Raw genomic sequence first — 21,203 nt, 5'->3', positions numbered from 1 at the left:
GAGTTTGAGTAACCAAAGTAGACTGCTCTTGTTGAAGGAACTTTAACTGACTCACCAGTCTCTCACCCGGCCTCAATGGCTGGGATTAATTCATCCAAGGACCACTGCGAAGTGTTTGAGCTCCTTTGCTCAGATTGGACTCTTTCTTTTTTTTGTGTTGTATTTTTCACTATTATGGCTATTTCTGTTCTAATTGAGACGTTCCTGGCTGTGTTTCATTTACTACTGTGGACCTGTCATTTGTCAAAAATAAATTGCTCTGAATTCATATCTTATGCGATATCATAGAATTACATAGAATCTACAGCACAGAAACAGGCCATTCGGCCCAACTGGTCTATGCCGGTGTTTATGCTCCACATGAGTCTCTTCCCACATTGCTTATCTAACCCTATCTGCATATCTTTCTATTCCTTTCTCCCTCATATACTTATCTAGCTTCCCCATAAATGCATCTACACTATTCGCTTCAACCGCTCCTTGAGGTAGTGAGTTCCACATTCTAACCACTCTCCGGATGAAGAAGTTTCTCCTAAATTCCTTATTGAATTTATTGGTGACTATCTTAATTTATGGCCCCTAGTTTTGGTCTCCCCTGCAAGTGAAAACATCTTCTCTACGTCCAATCTTTCAAACCCCTTCATAATTTTAAAGACCTCTATTAGGTTACCCCTCTTTTCTAGACACCCAGCCTGTTCAGCCTTTCCTGATAGTTATATCCTCCCAGTTCTGGTATCATCCTTGTAAATCTTTTTTGCACTTTCTCTATATCCTGTTTTATAATATGGAGTCGAGAACTGTGCATGGTACTCTCAGTATGGCCTAACCAAGGTTCGACACATGTTTAATATAACTTCTCTGCTTTTCAATTCTATCGCTCTAGAAATGAACCCCAGTGCTTGGTTTGCTTTTTTATGACCTTATTAATTTGCGTTGCTACTTTTAGTGATTTGTGTACCTGTACTCCTAGATCCCTCTGCTCCTCTCCTCCATTTAGACTCTTATTATCCAAGCAGGATGTGGCCTCCTTACTCTTCCTACCAAAATGGAATAGCTCACACTTACCGAAATTGAAATGAATTTGCCAATTACACGCCCATTCTGCACATTTATTAATGACTTCTTGTATTTTGCTGCAGTCTTCCTCAGTATTAACTATACCCCCTAATTTGCTGTCATTTGCAAATTTTGAAATTGTACTTCTGATTCCTGAGTCCAAATCATTAACAGTGGTCCAAGCATCGATCCTTGTGGAACACCACTGCCCACTTTTTGGCGGCCTGAGTAGGTTCCCTTAACCCCTACTCTCTGTTTTCTGTTTTGTAGCCAGCTTGCTATCCATTCTGCTACTTGTCCTCTGACTCCACATGCTCTGACCTTAGTCATGAACCTATTATGCGGTACCTTATTGAAGGCCTTTTGAAAATCCAAATATATTATATCTACTGCGTTAACCTTGTTTACTCTTTCTGTTACTTCTTCAAAGAATTCAATAAGGTTGGACAAGCATGACCTTCCCTTTAGAAATCCGAGCTGACTATTCTTTATTATATTTTCGGTTTCTTGATGTTTTTCTATTGCATCTTTCAGTAAAGATTCCATTATTTTTTCTACCACCAACGTTAAGCTAACTTTTTTTTTTATTCGTTCACGGGATGTGGGCGTCGCTGGCAAGGCCAGCATTTATTGCCCATCCCTAATTGCCCTCGAGAAGGTGGTGGTGAGCCGCCTTCTTGAACCGCTGCAGTCCGTGTGGTGACGGTTCTCCCACAGTGCTGTTAGGAAGGGAGTTCCAGGATTTTGACCCAGCGACGATGAAGGAACGGCGATATTCCCTCAGTACTGCACTGGGAGTGTCAGCCTAGATTACATGCTCAAGTCTCTGGAGTGGGACTTGAAACCACGACCTTCTGACTCAGAGGCTATCCACTGAGCCATGGCTAACATTAAGAGTAACTTCCTGACTTTGCATTGCAGGTGGGTAGCCTCACCCACTGGGCGTGCGTATCAAAGATTAATGGGTGGGAGGATGTGCTGCGCATGTGCTGAATTTCCGATGCGTGCTCCTGGCAGAGACGCACCCTGTTGGGAGCACAAAGTCCGGGAATGGCCCCACTGAGAAATCATGGGCATGCTCAGTGTAATTTCCCACCATCAACTTGAATGGCACGAAGATAGTGTGGAGCACACCTGTGATTCACTAATATTCACCCTCTGGCAACGAGGCTGCGATGGGAGTGTGCGTTTGTGAAAACGTAAACCCTGACAAACTTCCTGAAATCCCTGGGAATTCAAAGAATTAAAATAACAGTTCAAAACCTCGATATTGCCATTTCCACAGCCTGCAGAAATTGCATACACTGTGTGTTTAACGGAACTGGGATAATCCCATTACTGACGCCACAATCCTTATAGATTACGAATTTAATATCTGGCATCCTGATCATCGTATCATTACAATCAAATCAGGGCCAACAAAAACCTACAGGCGTTGAATCCTGTTAATAAAAACATCAAAGTCATGACATTGCTGATCACAATGCCACCAGTTTTGTAATTCCAAAGATCACTGTGGACAGCTGGAGTTCACTGTTATTTTTTTACAGCTAATATCAGTTTTGACAGTTTGAGTAGTGCAATCCGTATAAAGATCCCACTTTCGAAACTGTCAGGAAAGTATACTAACTGTAAAAATCCTGTCAGACTCCAGCTGTCTTCCACCCTCATTGATATTGCTCTGTGCGTGTCAATGTCACAATGACTTTGGGATTTATGTGAACACAGGTTTTGGGTATTAATGCAACCCCTTTATGAAGCCTGCTACATAACCTGATCATCACAACATCTTAAACACTAGTGCTGATGTTGACAATCAAATCTACTAGGCCAGTGTTTTTGACTATTTTATGTTGAGTTAGTGTTGCATGTTGTGGGTATGGTACCATTGTTTGAGCACATCACAGCTGCTGTATTATGTTTCTCGAATGTGATTCTTTGCTGGGGTTATGCAGGTTGTATTAGCCATGTTTTAAGCAGGTACCCCAATATCTCTGAAGAGTCAACCATCCAACTTATTGTCACCCTGAGATAAAGTTGGGAACTCATGAGGCATTGTGTACATTCACAGGGTGCAATGATTTGGTGATTTTTAAATTCATATCCTCTTGTTCAAATCGTCCCTCCCTATCTCTGTAACCTCCTCCAGCCCTACAACCCTCCGAGGACTCTGCTTTCCTCCAACTCTGGCCTCTTGTCCATCCCCCACTTTCTTCGCCGTACCATTGGGGGCCATGCTTTCAGCTGTCTAGGCCCTTAGCACTGGAATTCCATCCTTAAACCTCTCCGCCTCTCCACCTCTCCTCAAAGATCCTCCTTAAAACCTACCTCTTTGACCAAGTCTTTGGTCTTTGACAGACGAAATAAGGACTTCAAAACTGTGGAACTCCCTTCACCCCTCAGTCTTCACTTTCTCCTACAATCGACTAACTTTAAAAAACACCTTTTCTCCTACTCTTTTTACCCCTGGTCATAAGAACATAAGAACATAAGAAATTGGAGCAGGAGTAGGCCAATCGGCCCCTCGAGCCTGCTCCGCCATTCAATAAGATCATGGCTGATCTGATCCCAACCACAAATCTAAAGAACACAAGAAGTCGGAGCAGGACCCGGCCACATAGCCCCTGGGCCCTCTCCGCCACCCACAGGGCATTGACCGATCCGAACTCAGCTTCATGTCCAATTTCCTGCCCGCTCCCCATAACCCCTAATTCCCTTTACTTCTAGGAAACTGTCTATTTCTGTTTTAAATTTATCTAATGATGTAGCTTCCACAGCTTCCTGGGGCAGCAAATTCCACAGACCTACCACCCTCTGAGTGAAGAAGTTTCTCCTCATCTCAGTTTTGAAAGAGCAGCCCCTTATTCTAAGATTATGCCCCCTAGTTCTAGTTTCACCCATCTTTGGGAACATCCTTACTGCATCCACCCGATCAAGACCCTTCACAATCTTATATGTTTCAATAAGATCGCCTCTCATTCTTCTGAACTCCAATGAGTAGAGTCCCAATCTACTCAACCTCTCCTCATATGTCCGCCCCCTCATCCCCGGGATTAACCGAGTGAACCTTCTTTGTACTGCCTTGAGAGCAAGTATGTCTTTTCTTAAGTATGGAGACCAAAACTGTATGCAGTATTCCAGGTGCGGTCTCACCAATACCTTATATAACTGCAGCAATACCTCCTTGTTTTTATATTCTATCCCCCTAGCAATAAAAGCCAACATTCCGTTGGCTTTCTTGATCACCTGCTGCACCTGCATACCAACTTTTTGATTTTCTTGCACTAGGACCCCCAGATCCCTTTGTACTGCAGTACTTTCCAGTCTCTCGCCATTAAGAAAATAACTTGCTCTCTGATTTTTCCTGCCAAAGTGCATAACCTCACATTTTCCAATATTATATTGCATCTGCCAAATCTCCGCCCACTCACCCAGCCTGTCTATATCCCCTTGCAGGTTTTTTATGTCCTCCTCACTCTCTACTTTCCCTCCCATCTTTGTATCATCATCAAATTTTGATATGTTGCACTCGGTCCCCTCCTCCAAATCATTAATATAGATTGTAAAGAGTTGGGGACCCAGCACCGACCCCTGTGGAACACCACTGGTTACTGGTTGCCAGTCCGAAAATGAACCATTTATCCCAACTCTCTGCTTCCTGTTCGATAACCAATCCTCCACCCATGCCAGAATATTACCCCCAATCCCGTGATTTTTTATCTTAAGTAATAATCTTTTATGTGGCACCTTGTCGAATGCCTTCTGGAAGTCTAAATACACTATGTCCACTGGTTCCCCTTTATCCACCCTATACGTTATATCCTCGAAGAACTCAAGCAAATTTGTCAGACATGACTTCCCCTTCATAAAGCCATGCTGACTTTGTCCTATTAAATTATGCTTATCTAAATGTTCCGTTACTGTCTCCTTAATAATAGACTCCAAAATTTTACCCACCACAGATGTTAAGCTAACTGGCCTATAATTTCCAGCCTTCTGCCTACTACCCTTTTTAAATAACGGTGTTACATTAGCAGTTTTCCAATCTGCCGGGACCTCTCCTGAGTCCAGGGAATTTTGGAAAACTATCACCAAAGCATCCACAATCCCTACTGCCACTTCCCTCAAGACCCTAGGATGGAAGCCATCAGGTCCAGGGGATTTATCCGCCTTGAGTCCCATTATTTACTGAGTACCATCTCCTGAGTGATTTAATCGTATTTAGCTCCTCCCCCCCGAGAGTCCCCTGTTTGTCCAGTGTTGGGATATTCTTAGTGTCCTCTACTGTAAAGACTGAAACAAAATATTTGTTCAGCATTTTTGCCATCTCCATATTCTGCACTATGGCCCTACATGTAGGTTCCTCGATAAAAAAAAACCCTATAAAACCCAGGTAAGTTCTGGAGTTGTAATAGAGCCCTTTCACTTGTTCTGTAGATGCTGAGAAAACTCTGATTCCAATATTTCAGCGCTTTCTACAACTGGACAGCAATGAATCCCAGTTTTCTTGACATCCCATGAGGGAGCCATGAATGGATGCCCAGTAACACAAGGAGCAGCGATTCTACCAACAACCACAGGTTGTCCCGAGCTGAACATACGAGTACTATGAGCACCATTGAGATTTGTTTTAACAGTAGCGTTGTCAAAGACTGGAATGACAAAGGCTGGAATGACAAAACAACGCTACTGCGCTGTAACAATGACACTTTCCTTCCTCTTGGGAAACTCCATTGAGGCAAGAGCCATTGAGAAGTGGAGAAGAAATAAACAATTTGAAGAAAATAACCAAAAAATAAAGTCTTGTTACTTTGGTTATCAAATCTCAAAATGCTCATTGTGTATAGTGCATCTCTATGAAGTGAAGTGTAAAAATATGGAAATGTTTCATCAAAGAAGTTTCTGTAAAGCTGAGATGGGACGAGGGAGGCCCAGCAGGCATGTGCATGTGCTTTGATGGTGAACTGTTTAATTCAACGTGCGCTCCAATCCCAGAAGAAATACGATGAAAGATGAGGCAATTTTCTTCAGTTTATATTGCTGAAATACTGAACAGATGTAGTCAAGTAAAAAAGAGAAAAATTGCAAATGCTGAAAATCTGAAATGGAAGCAGAAAATGCTGGAAATACTCAGTAGGTCAGTCAGTCTGAAAAGGGAACACAGGTTAATGCTCCAGGTAGAGATCTTGAGGGGTAATTTTGACTTTGTGCGACACTGTAAAATGGGTGAAAGCGAATCGGCAGCCCGTTTTACATTTCTCCCGATTTTTATGTCCATTGACTTCAAAGTCACCCACTATGATGGGGTTTGAGCTACTACCTCTGATATTTGGTGCATTGCTGGTTCAGGGGGTCCTCGAGGGTGGTTTCGATTTCTGTGAAGCCTGCTGATTGTGTTGCAATGCAGAGGTTACTGGCGTAAAGGAAGGAAAGAAAGAAAGAAAGGAAGAAAGGACGAAGGAAAGAAAGAACTTGCATTTATATAGCACTTTTCATGACCTCAAGACATCCCAAAGTGCTTTACAGCCAATGAGGTGTAGTCACTGTTGTAATGTAGGGAAACGCAGCAGCCAATTTGCGCACAGCAAGATCCCACAAACAGCAATGAGGTAACGACCAGGTAATCTGATCTTTTTTTGGTGATGTTGGTTGGCAGCCAAAGTTCTAATGGTAAGTGGTTGATTATATATATAGATGTTAAACAAAAATACCACCAATAATGCCTACAAAAAAAATTACGAAAAATCAGGAAGGATAAAAGGGCCATTCGGCCCATCAAGGGGCGAGGCTCATTCCTCTAGTCCATTAACTGTCTCATTAAAACATTCAGTTGTATTTTGAACACCCCATTGTTTTTGGCTCCTCTACCCTGCCTGACAGATCATTCCAAACATGTTTCACTTTCTGAATAAAGATGTTCTCCCTTATCTCGGTTTTGAATTTACTTTTCACTAATTTCCATTGACAGTGAGGTTTAACTAGTAAACTCTATCATGATTTTAAAGTTGTCAGCTGACTAAGATCAGTGCTGCAGTCTGCTGACGGGAAGGCTCGAGGTGAGTGCACGCGGGCTCTGGTCCTCACCCCTTCAGCTGGGATCCTGCGGTTGCTGAAGGTGTTTGGGGGGGTTGGTGGGATGGGACAGGGTGGGTGCGGTATGACTGCTTTTGGCCTGCCCCCCCGGGCGCTGTGGCAGGTTTGGTGGCTGGACATCAGGTTAGGTGCGTGAGGGTACTGGAACTGTGAGTCGGTGGGCGAGAAAGCTGTGCACTGGCACATCAGTTAACCTTGCTGTTGGAGTGATGGAGATGACCACTGCTGAAAAGGACTGAGGTAAATGGATGGAGATTGGCAGAGCAGTCAGCAGTGTAAAGTAAATTGGGAACCATCGAATATCCACCAATTTCTGTCATCTGATTCGAGACCTCTCCCTTGTGTTGTTTAAGCGAGAACCCATTCTATGTTCTCTGGTCCTACTTTCTTAGCTAATAATGAAATAATTAGATTTACCTATACTTCTTAACATTTTATACACTTGTTCTTTCTGGCTGAAATTCCACAAGGATACTGCTGGTCTCTTGCTGTAACTCCAGTGGGCAGAAAGGCAGATCCTCCAGCGAAATGGCGGTTAGCTCTTTGCCCAAGCTTTTGATCACCTGTCCTAGTATCTCTTTATGTGGCTCGGTGTCAAATTTCGCCTTATAACGCTCCTGTGAAGCGCCTTGGGACTTTTTACCACGTTAAAGGTGCTATATAAATGCAAGTTGTTGTTGTTGTCGTGTCAACTTGAACTGTGATAAACACCCAGCCGTACAATTGTAAATTCGGTCCGTCCAAACTTGAGCTGTATCTGGAGGGAGAGTTTTGAGATATTTAACTGTGAGGTGGGATACTGGGGCATTATGTGACCCAGGGGATTGGATCACTTGGATGCTGCTAGTAGGGAAAAATCGGATGGGGAGGATCGCACACTGGTAACGGAAGTTGCCTAATTTCCATCCATTTAAATTAACGGTATACAAAATTGAATGGGCTTCCTGCTTGAGTTTTCTCTATACGATGTAGCGATAGGATCCAATATGGCCGGACGTAATACGGTCCCCCACCGCTTATAGCAGGCACGATCACGCGAATGCGATTTGCCTGCTATACGCGATGGCCGGTATAACGAGGTAGCGCTACTTCAGTACTCGGCTCTAATGGTCCTTCCGCATAGTGCCCTTTTGCCCAGTTGTTTCCAGCTCCACTGTGACCTGCAGCTGTATTTAAACTACTGCACAAACTGTAACCCCACACTATTTAGAGAGGATTTAAGTACACAAAAGGTAATTGAACATTAACGAGGTGTTATTTACTTATTATATTGAATGTACAGCATAGAAACAGGCCATTCGGCCCACAGGCCCATGCTGGTGTTTATGCTCCACATGAGCCTCCTACCTCCCTACTTCATCTAATCCTATCAGCATATCCTTCTATTCCTTTCCCCCTCATGTGTTTATCTAGCTTCCCCTTAAATGCATCTATGCTAATCGCCTCAACTACTCCTTGTGATTGGCAAAAGAACCAAAGACGACATGAGGAGAAACTTTTTTACGTAGCGAGTAGTTATGATCTGGAATGCGCTGCCAGAAAGGGCGGTGGAAGCAGATTCAATCGTGGGTTTCAAAAAGGAATTGGATAAATACTTGAAGGGAAAACATTTGCAGGGCTACGGGGAAAGAGCAAGGGAATGGGACTAATTGGATTGCTCTTACAAAGAGCTGGCACGGGCTCGATGGGCCGAATGGCCTCCTTCTGTGCTGTAACTATTCTATGATTCTGTGATTCTATTGTGGTAGCAAATTCCACATTCTAACCACTGTCTGGGTAAAGAAGTTTCTCCTGAATTCACCATTGGATTTATTAGTGACTATCTTATACTAATGGCCCCTAGTTCTGGTCTCCCCCATCTTCTCTACGTCTACCTTATCAATCCCTTTCGTAATCTTAAAGACCTCAATCAGGTCAACCCTCAGTCTTCTCTTTTCTAGACGAACGAACCCAGCCTGCTCAATTTTTCCTGATGAGTAAAACCTCTCAGTTCTGATATCATTCTAGTAAATCTTTTTTGCACCTTCCCCAGTGCCTCTATAACCTTTTTATAATATGGAGACCAGTACTCCAAGTGTGGTCTAACCAAGATTCCATTTAACTTTAACATAACTTCTCTGCTTTTCAACTCTATCCCCCTAGAAATGAACCCCAGTGCTTGGTTTGCTTTTAGTATGGCCTTATTAACCTGCGTCGCTACTTTTAGTGATCCGTCTGCTCATCTACCTCATTAAGATTCTTATTATCCAAGCAGTATGTGGCCCTCTTATTCTTCCTACCAAAATGTAATACCTCACACTTGTCTATATTGAAATTCATTTGCCAATTACCTGCCCATTCTGCAAGTTTGTTAATGTCTTCCTGTATTTTGTTGCTGTCCTCTTCGGTATTAACCACACCCCCTAACTTGGTGTCATATGTAAATTTTGAATTTGTACTTCCGATGTTTGTTCTTGCATTTAGTGCACCTTAACAAGATGCAAACTAGTGAGTGAGCACAGCTATTACAGCCTGAAATAAACAAAGCACTTAAGACGCTATAACCGGTAACTATGAAATTGACATGAATGCAAATTGGATGTTGCTTTTTGGCCGATATAAACGACTGCCGGTTTTAAATTGGATGTTTTAAGTGGTGGGGATTGTAACAGGTAAAGTAGCCCCGGGTGTCTACAGGCCTTCCACTGTTTGGGAGTGGCAGTGAGAGCAACTTGAGGTATTGAATTAAGAGTAAATACTGTGGCTGCAAGAGCAGGTCAGAGGCTGGGTATTCTGCGGCGAGTGACTCACCTCCTGACTCCCCAAAGCCTTTCCACCATCTACAAGGCACAAGTCAGGAGTGTGATGGAATACTCTCCACTTGCCTGGATGAGTGCAGTTCCAACAACGCTCAAGAAGCTCGACATCATCCAGGACAAAGCGGCCCGCTTGATTGGCACCCCATCTACCACCCTAAACATTCACTCCCTCCACCACCGGCGCACTGTGGCTGCAGTGTGTACCATCCACAGGATGCACTGCAGCAACTCGCCAAGGCTTCTTCGACAGCACCTCCCAAACCCATGACCTCTACCTACCTAGAAGGACAAGGGCAGCAGGCACATGGGAACAACACCACCTGCACGTTCCCCTCCAAGTCACACACCATCCCGACTTGGAAATATATCGCTGTTCCTTCATCGTTGCTGGGTCAGAATCCTGGAACTCCCTACCTAACAGCACTGTGGGAGAGCCTTCACCACACAGACTGCAGCGGTTCAAGAAGGCGACTCACCACCACCTTCTCAAGGGCAATTAGGGATGGGCAATAAATGCTGGCCTTGCCAGTAACGCCCACATCCCATGAATGAATAAGAAAAAAAGTATCAGAAAAGAAGAAGGCCACATAACTTTAAAGAATAAAAAGCATTAAAGCATACTGGTCAAAGTCCAATTTTTCCTGTTGCATATCATTCCTAAATGCTAAATACATTTAGTGGGAAAGCATCTTTTTGTAAATAAGAAGTGGAGACTGTGTAGTGTCTAAGGCATTGTACAGATTCATCATAAGAACTTATACTCTAATGTGTTCTGACACATTCCTAAAATCTTATTTGTTACCCTAATTTCTGTGCTAGTACCTGTAGGTAGCACTTTGTCAATGATCACTGTTAAATCCATTCCATATTGTGCTATTTTCCTCTCAGTTTCTGCTTTATATGGTAATAAACACAACCGTACATATTGAAAAAATAGTAGATCTCTTGTGGCATTACTTAAATATTTATCTGGCTCTTGTGAATCAGAGTCCAGGTGTTTGACATTTACTTGTACTATACTTCTTCTAAATTAGCATACTATAATAGCTGCTCATGATGTGGTCACCTCTACATTAGGGAGACCAAATGCAGATTGGGTGATGGCTTTGCTGAACACCTCCGTTCAGTCTGCAAGCGTGACCCTGAGTTTCCGGTCGCTTGCCAATTCAATTCTCCATCCCACTCGGATCTCTCTGTCCATGGCCTCCTACGCTGTTGCAATGAAGCTCAACACAAGCTTGAGGGACAACACCTCATCTTTCTACCAGGCACTTTACAGACGGGTAGAACTCTTGACATTGAGTTTAACAACTTTAGACCTTAACCATTTTCTCGGACAGCAGGTGCTGGTAATGGAGGATTGCTGAACCAGAGCCACTGGGAGCGGAGGAGATGTGGGTTGGTGCTTGGGGTGGTGATCCCCTACTGGTACTCAGCCGGTGGGGTGGCCAGGCCCCTTGGGGTCTACCTGCCTTTCTTCCACCACATTCTTGGGCCACGCAAACCTTCTTCTCTTTGCCAGATTTTCCACGCTTCCCTCCTCCTCTGTTATTCCGCTGTAACCATTTACACCTCCTCTGGACCCATCTTTCGTTTCTATACTTGTCTCATTATCGCCCTCCTTTTGCCTCGCACCATCATCACTTTTGTCAATTAATCAATCCTGCCCTCCACCCTATCTCAGACCTTTCCCTCTTATTCTTTTCCTGTGTCCCTCCCCCACCCCCCATCGCCTTTTCCCTGGATCTGTACTTGTTTGAAAGCTGTTCATCTCTAACATCTTCCAGTCCCAATGAAAGGTCATCAGCTTGAAACCTTAACTCTGTTTCTCTCTCCGCAGATGCTGCCTGACCTGCTGAGCGTTTCCAGCATTTTTTGCTTTTTTATTTGACATTATTGTTGGGAACTTGGATGGGCTTTTATAATATGCGTGAAACTAGAATTCCTGTAGCAAAGGGAGCAGGGGGAAAGTTGTCCGTAGCTGGGGTCAGGAATGGGGCTGGGGCCAGGGAAGTCCAGAATGTGGGAAGGGCTTGCCCAGGATCAGAGCTGGGAGGGAGATGCAGAGTTGTGTTGAACTGTGCTGCACGCAGTTGAGTTCTTTTCATGGAGTGGGCTTTCTGTAGGCTTCAGTCTCAGATAAATGGGCTTGACTGGGCCATTAAGTATCAGGTGAGGGTATATCTGTGCTCAGGGTATTTATGAGCTTGTTTGAGGAGAAGTTGTTGGAGCAGTGGGAAAGTTGATGGGTTGGTTTGTGATGTTTTCCCAATTTTTTGTGTTTATTTTACTATGAATTTTACTTTTAAGAGTGTGTAATGACATGGGTGAGAAAGTATGGTGTGTGTGTCAAGAGAAGTTTTATTGTTGCAATGTGATGAGGAAATTTTATTTTGGTGCAATACGATCAGGGAATTTATATTTTAATGCAGCGTGACTGGGGGAGTGTTATTTTACTGCAATGCAATTGGGGAAAATATTGAAAGATTTGGGGGAAAGGTTTTGCGCATTTTGATTGCTGAGATATTTTAAGTAGAAAATGGCCAATTAGAAAACAAAAAAATACAAACTACACACTTAACCAATGAGAAAGTAAACAATTAGCAGATGCTTTCATTACAGCAGATACAACATTTACTATTGTCAAAACATTTTCACGTATATATATTGATATGAAAGGCTATTTACCAATCCTACCATACACTCGATGTTTTCAATTCTTTCAATGAGCCACTTTATCTACCCAATTAGCCCATATTGCAACAGTGACTACACTTCAAAGTACTTCATTGGCTGTAAAGCGTTTTGGGACGTCCTGAGGTCGTGACAGGCGCTATATAAATGCAAGTTGTTTCATAGCCTTCTTACAGAACTTGGTATCATCAACAGATTTCAATATTTTATTCATCTCCTCCTTTCTCAGGTAATTAATGATCCCCTAAGGGGATCGGGCGGGAAAGGGGAGTTGAGGTAGAAGCTCAAGCATGATCTTATTGATTGGCGGAGCAGGATCGAGGGGCCGTATGGCCTACTCCTGCTCCTATTTCTTATGTTCTTATGAAGGTTAATGAAGATTTAAAAAATCATCCCATTGGTCACTTCTTCCCATTAATTACAAACCTTTGCCTTTTATTCCTTGGACCACTTTTCGATTCAATTGGAAATCTTACACTTCATACCATCCGCCCTTAAATTGCCAACACACCTCCTGTGAGGAATGTTATCAAACTCCTTCTGGAAATCGAAATATATAACAACCACCAAATCTCCGTTTCTCCACAGTTGATGTGACATCCTCAAAGAAATCCAATAGGTCTTTCAGGCATGATTTACTTCCCTGTATCCAATGCCAGCTGTCACTTATCATGATCGATTTAGATAAATGTTCCTGTGTCACTTCTGTTATAACAGTCTCCAAAACCTTCTCTGACACTGAAGTTAAGCTAAGCAGTCTGTAACTTTGAACATCATGCTTGGTTCCCCCATCTTAAGTATTACGTAAGTTATTTTCCAATCCACTAGTATCTCTCCTATGTCCGAGGTATTAGGAAAGATTTCTGCAAGCATTCACTCTCTTTCATCCTTCATATCCTGGCATGAGTACCTTCAGGCCTACACGTCTTATCCACTTTTTATTTTTGACACTTCTCAGCACCGATGTCTCTTGCTAGTTTAACTGTACTTAGGAGTCTCTCCCGTGGTTAGTGGGAAAATTTAGAATATTCCGAAAGACAGAAATTCTGATTGGCGAAGTTCATATATGAATCCTTAGTGCTCTCATACTACATTGCTGTATCTGTATTTATATGCAGGTCTTAACTTCTTGTGCCTTCCTCCCTCCCTTCCTTTGCCCCACCATTGGCGGCCGTGCCTTCAGCCTCTGGGCCCCACTCTCTGGAATTTCCTCCCTAAACCCCATCATCTTTCAAACTGCCTTTCCTCCTTTAAGACCCTCCTTAGAACCCATCTCTTTGACCAAACTTTTGGTCACCCCTCCCAATATCTCCTTCTTTGGCTTGGCATCCATTTTTGTCTGATTATGCCTCTGTGAAGCATTTAGGGATGTTTCTCTCTGTTAAGAATGCTATATTTGTGCAATAAGTAGTTGCTGTTACTTATTTTCAAGTGGTTTAATTTGCTGTGCACATTAACTCTAGCATATGCACTAATCATGCAATAATATATTGTAATTGGGTGTGTTAGCATTAATGCAACTAGTGTACTTTTGCCATGTACATAAACATGCTCTTGGGTGTAAATATTTCTAATACACAGACCTGATGTTAACTGCCTGTTAAACAGCAATTCATGTGCAAGGTGCACATTTTCTCAAGATCTCCGTTATTCCTAATTTGCCCCATTTAAAGCATGCATGGGGAACTCCACAGTATGGGTGTCTCTTCAGGTCTGACAAGGCTAGGTACTTTGGTGGAGAACAGTGTGGCCTTAGGACGTTCACGGCCATAGTCAATGGTGCCCAGTGTGAGTACTGCTGATGTGTCACCTATTTGGACTTTGGTGAATAATAGTATGTGAGGATGTTACCCCACAACAGGGACTCAATCTCAGCCTTCTGTTAGCTCCTGAAACCTGGTCTGCAGCCACCACGTAACATCTGTAGAAGTGCTGCACTCAACCGTTGCCCTATTGGGTGCTCCCAGGCACCAACTCAGTCTGGTGATCACCACTGGATCACTGCAGTAACGGGTGCTCTGTTCTGCCATGCATTGGTATATATTAAGATCAGCAGCATCATCAGTTGGAGACACTGACAGATTAACAACAACAACTTATTTTTTTTAGTGCTCACGTGTAGGAAAATGTCTCAACGCACTTTGAGGGTGAAATTGGTCTTGGGCAGTGGTGCAACATGGGTGATAGTGAATTGGGCGCCCATTTTACACTTTCTTTTCCGTTGAAGTTAAGATGAATTTCACCCCCTTTATGTTTAGGAGGAAAATGAATGGGCAAAAGCAAATAAATGAAGAGGGTTAAGGAGGAAAGACCGTAGGTCAGGGAGTATGGTTATCAGGAGGTTTTTGAAAGCAGGGAGGGAGTTTGCGAGGTGGAGGGATTTGAACTCCAGAGGGCAGGAGCGTTGTGTCTGGGCAATTGGTCACCAATGGTGCAGTGGAGGGAGTTCTGGGTTGGGGGAGGTCACTAGGTAGGGCTGCTAAAAATCGGGTCCAGAGACGCACACACATTGCATCCGTGATGTCAACACGGCACATAAACACGCAACGCATGTGCTGGCATCACAGATGGTAACATAGGTGATAGATTTACTTTTATACTGAAAAACACACTGCCCAATTCTCCTTACACAATCCTTTATTTGTAAACATTAAGAATGATTCTCTCTTCATTACAATCCATGCTTTGTTTCCCTTTTTCTTTTGATCCAATCCTGACTCCGTTCTTGGTCTCTGTTGTCAATTTTATCTGAGATCCCTTTTGCTAACCACCCTGCCTCCTTTAAATCTTGTCTCTATCCTTAATTCTTCACATTCTTTTTGGCCAACGGTTTCCCCAACTACCAGTGAGCCGCTTCATATTTAAAATAGTGTAATAAATCTTGCAATCAAATCACCTAAGTGATCACAGCCATAAATACAATGAGAGAGTTCAGGTGTTCAGTGGAGTGACCATTTGTCTAAGAATGTCAAATTGTGAGTATTTCCTACACATATCCTCATTGTTTAGACTCTCTTCTTACATTATAACAGCGACTACCTTTCAAAAAGTACTTCATTCAAGCGCTTTGGGACATCCAGAAGTCATGAAAGGCGTAATATAAATGCAAGTTCGTTCTTTCTTGTCCCCTCTTAAACATGAATGTTTCATATTTCTGAAAACGAACCAATCTTCATAATACGATGGACTTTCTTTGTTAATTAAAAAAAATGTAACTTCCTCAATGGCTCAGTGGGTAAGTGCATTGCCTGGTATGGTACTGAGTCATGGAGACCAGGGAGGTCTCTGGTGTAATCACTGATCTGTGCTGAGTTAGCTGATCTCAGCTGGGATGGTGATGGATGGACTATAACTGGCACCAGGACCCTTAGGTTAGGGGGTGGAAAAATCAGCCCATATTCCTGCTTGTAATCACTGACCAGTAACCCTGCTGGAAAGTGCATCTGGAACGATGTTGGATAAGGACACGATGGTGATCAATTACAATGCCCCATGCAGTCGAATGCTCTGCCCCCACTCATTGTCTAGGTTAGTGCACGAAGAATGGGCTGTCGGATGAGATTCTGATGGAAGCCTACACTTGTGGAACCATAGCTACGTAAGGAGAAACTGGAAGGCGAAAGAAAGGAAACCCTGTTTTGATTAACGGTGTTTAAGCCAAATAAACACAACTGTGAGATCAGAGCGCAGCTTTTATAAATGTACCCTCCTATTCTCACCCGACTTCCATCTGGGGCCACCAGATAGCAATTAGGAGCAAGGAGCCAACACAACATTAATTTTAATGGATGGAAAATCGTGGGAAAGAAAGGAAGAACTTGTATTTATATAGCGCCTTTCACGGCCTCAGGACGTCTCAAAGTGCTTTAAAACCAGAGAAGTGCTTTCGAAGTGTAGCACTGTTGTAATGTAGGAAATTTGGCGTCCACTTTTGTGCACAGCAAGGTCCCAGAAACAGCAATGTGACAATGGTCAGATAATCTGTTTTAGTGATGTTGATTGAATGATAAATATTGGCCAGGACACCAGGGAGAACACCCCTGCTCTTCTTCGAAATAGTGCTATGGGATCTTTGAAGTCCACCTGAGAGTGCAGGCAGGGCCTCTGTTTAACGTCTGATCAGAAAGAAGGCACCTCCGACAGTGCAGCACTCCCTCAGTACTGCACTGGAGTGTCAGCCTAGATATGCGCTCAGGCCTCTGGAGTGGGGCTTGAACCACAGGAAGGGCATTCGTGATCTTCGGTGGGCGAAGCTCTCCACCGGGACCATGATGTCATAAAGTCGACCCAGAAACCCATTGTTTTCATCAACCTTCCTCCTCCACCCACAAAATATTTATGAGCTTTAACAGTTTATCTGTACTGTGGCGCACCTTATGAGCATATTATTGTCATTGCCATTTGATGAACTTCCTTTGCCCATTTAGTGGAATCATTAAAATAAATGGGTTGACGTCTCTTAAAATAGTAGATGAAGGGTTTTCAGAGGAATGGCCTCGCCCCTTCCTTTCTCTGTAACCTGCTCCAGCCCTACAACCCTCCGAGGTCTCTGCCTCCTCCAATTCTGGCCTTTTGCGCACTCCCCGATTTTCATCGCTCCACCATTGGCGGCCGTGCCTTCAGCTGCCTAGGCCCTTAGCTCTGGAATTCCCTCCCTAAACCTCTCTACCTCTCTCCTCTTTAAGACGCTCCTTAAAACCTACCTCTTTGGCCAAGCATTTGGTCACCTGTCCTAATATCTCATGTGGCTGGGTGTCAAATTTTGTTTGATAACATTCTTGTGAAGAACCTTGGGACATTTTACTACGTTAAAGGTGCTATATAAACACAAGTTGTTGTTGAATGTGCTAAAGGTTTTGTACGTTAATACCACACAGTGCAATTTCACCCAATTAAAATTTTGTTCAACTTAACTGAGCTTTTCAGACCTTGTTTCTCCGCTAAGTACATCATGTTATATCGGTCCCTAGTCAGGTCAATCTCCTCTACAACTGAATGTGTAGGATCAGCAGTCCTTTGATTGTATAATGAAAGTACAGTGGATGGCTGTAAATCTGAACTGCTAGCAAGATACCCTTTTGTCTCTGATTTAAGGTCATTTGGATTCAAAGCTCTGAATAAATATATCCCAAAGTTACGACAATCAATGCAGTACATTGAAACTTTCTAGTGCTCTTCAATTTGTCAACGTGAAATGCATACAACCTCAGATTATATTTATAGCGATTTCAGCAAGCTCGTTCATTCCTACAAATGGGTACAAAGTGGTAAACGGCGAGCTCAGGACTGATGCCAGGAAGCACTTTGCGCAGAGTTGATCAATGACTGGGATGGTATTCGGGGGACAGTGTTTAGCAGAGGAAAAAAAAACCCGGGAGCTGTTTTAAAGATGTTTGGTTCCGCGCCAGCGGGAGGATCCGGTGCGACCGGGGGCAATGCCAAGGTAAACTTGCTGAGCCTGCCCATTCCGGCAGGCTGACTGTTATGCCCACTATTGGGTCTTCCCGATCACTCGCCTTCACCAATCCACAAAGTTTACTTTGGTACTTTTGTCACCAGTTTGCTATAAGACTTGAAGTGGAAAAATTTGCAAGGCTATGGGGAAAGAGCAGAGGGAGGGGGGGTGCTAATTGGTCAGCTCTTTCAAAGAGCCGGCACAGGCACGGTGGACTGAATGGCCTCCTTCTGTGCTGCATCATTCTATGATTCTAAGACATCCCAAGGCGTGAAGCGATGGCACTAAAACTAATATAAGAACAGCTTAAATGCAAGAGGCAGGTAGCTGGTGTGACGGGGAACACTGTAGGATTATATGGAAGGATGAGTTAAGTAAACTGATTGTCAGTTCCCCCCAATTTTAATTGATTTCAGTTTCCCCCCAACTTTATTGATTCAGGAAAAACTTCTTTACCCAGAGAGTGGTTAGAATGTGGAACTCGCTACCACATGGAGTAGTCGAGGCGAATAGCATAGATGCATTTAAGGGGAAGCTGGATAAACACATGATGGAGAAAGGAGTAGAAGGATATGTTGATAAGGTTAGATGAAGAGGGGTGGGAGGATGCTCGTGTGGAGCATAAACACTGGCATGGACCTGTTGGGCCGAATGGCCTGTTTCTGTGCGGTACATTCGATGCAATTCTATGAATGGCCTCCCTCATCTGGCACATTCTTCAACATGTCTCTGGTTGCTTTTCTCAACGGAAATGGAGCATGCTCTTCCACTTGGCCTGGTTACAGCTAAATCAAATGGAAACTCAGTCTGTTATTGACAGATGAACCAGAGGCGTAGGCCAGTTAGCCCCTTGGGCCTGCTCTGTCATTCAATTAGGTCATGGCTGATCCGTATATTAACTCCATTTACCCACCTTAGCTCCATATCCCTCGATACCCTTACTTTACAAAAATCTATCGATCTCAGTCTTCAAAGCTCCGCTTGTCCCCCAACAACTACAGCCTTTTGGGGAAGAGAGTTCCAGATTTCTACTACCCTTTGTGTGAAGGGGTGAAACTGACAATCAATTAAAGTTGGGTGAAACTGACAATCAATTAATGTTGAGGAGAAACCGAGGCCCCGTCTGCCCTCTCAGGTGGATGTAAAAGACCTCACAGCACTATTGCGGAAAAGAGCATGGGAGTTCCCCCATGGGAGTCCTGGCCAACATTTATCCCTTCACCAACACCTAACATAGATGATCTGATCATTTATTTCATTGTTGTTTGTGGGAGCTTGCAGTGCGCAAATTGGCTGCCGCGTTTCCTACATTACAACAGTGATTACACTTCAAAGAAGTACTTCATTGGCTGTGAAACGCTTCGGGACACCCTGAGGTTGTGAAAGGCACTATATAAATGCAAGTTCTTTTTTCTTTTTTACTGAGTGACGCAGCTGCAAGGAGTAAAGAGTATATTTGAAGACCAGTCAAGCTTAATTAATCGCAGTTTGTAACCATTGCTTGTAGAAAAGATGCCTGTGAGTTCCCCGCTTGGCTTTTGCCTGCAAAGGGACAAGAAAATCCAAATATATTTGGGTACGGAAAAGGTTGATCTCTCCGACTCAAGAAAAAACAATAGTAAATAAAGATTTTGGAATAAATGTGAAAGGCGGATTATGGCTTAGCTCAGCCAAGTGTTAAATTGGGTCTCTAGCGTCCAGCTGAACTATTAGAAATGCTTTACTGCCGCTCATAAATTCAGATTTGACTAAAAGCCATTAAAGAAACATTCTTTGCTCTGCAGTTCTTTAACAAATGGCTAATCCAACATTTTTTTCTGCTTTACAGAGGTGAGGAATTTTAACCATTTAGACACAAAAACCTGTAACCTTCTGAAAATGTCGCTTGTCATTGCTGTGGAACTATCTTTGTGACCTGTACCCCCCCCCACCCCGTTCATTCTCCCCCACCATCACTGAGTAACCCACCCCATTCTCCTCAGCAGACATCTCTATGGATGCCATAGACACAAAGGGTAGTAGAAATCTGGAACTCTCTCCCCCAAAAAGGCCGTGGACGCTGAGTCAGTTGAAACTTTCAAGACTGTGATTGATAGACTTTTGTTGGATAAGGGTATCAAGGGATATGGAGCAAAGATGGGTAAGTGGGGTTGAGGTACCTATCAGCCATGATCTAATTGAATGGCGGAACAGGCTTGAGGGACTGAATGGCCTACTCCTGCTCCTATGTTCCTGCTCCTTGGTTTTCCTGGGATGAAGCACATTTGAGGGTCAATTTCTCTATCAATCCCTCCTGGCAAGGAGTGATGGCGGCAAGGAGCACTTCTCGGGAATTGCAGACAAAGAGCCCTGATTTTCTCCCCCTTAATTTAAATGTACACAAAATCAGGGGGCAGTGGGCCACGATTCTCTGTGAGTGCTCAACAGCAGCAACTCATTGGGAATCAGCCCTCCGAAACCCTCTTTGAATTTACAGCCAATGGCAGACCTGACTCCAATGGCAGGTGATGTTGTGTGACTGAGGTAACGTTACTGGTCGCCTTATGTCCCCTTGTCATGCTAGCCTGTTCAGATGGATGTCAAAGATCCCATGTTACTACCTAAAGAAGTCCAGGGAGTTCCTCTGGTGCCCTGGCCAACATTCTTCCCTCAATCAACACCACCAAAAAAACAGATTACCAGTATTTCATCTCATTGCTGCTTGTGGGATTTTGTTACCTCATTTGTCTACATGAAAAAGGCTTGGGCGCTTCAAGAGTAATTAATGGCATGAAGTGCTTTGAGACGTTTTGAAGTAATAAAGTATTATATAAATGCAGGTATTATTTATTTAGCACAGCTCAGATTGTCATTCACCATATTGGAAATCATGAGGCTTCTCTGTGAAAGCATGTGAGAGATTCACCCCACAGTGCCACACTGCCATCTTAAACTTCCTAAAAATAAAGGCTTGCATTCATATAACGGTTTTCATGACCTCAGAACGTCTGAACGTGCTTTACAACCAATGAAGCACTTTTGAAGTGTAGTCACTGTTGGTAATGTAGGAAACGTGGCAGCCAATTTGCGCACAGCAAGGTCCCACAATCAGCAATGTGATAGTGACA

This window comes from Heptranchias perlo, chromosome 25 (assembly GCF_035084215.1).
Source record: "Heptranchias perlo isolate sHepPer1 chromosome 25, sHepPer1.hap1, whole genome shotgun sequence".
NCBI classification, from domain to species: Eukaryota; Metazoa; Chordata; class Chondrichthyes; order Hexanchiformes; family Hexanchidae; genus Heptranchias; species Heptranchias perlo.
This window is presented reverse-complemented; position numbering follows the sequence as displayed.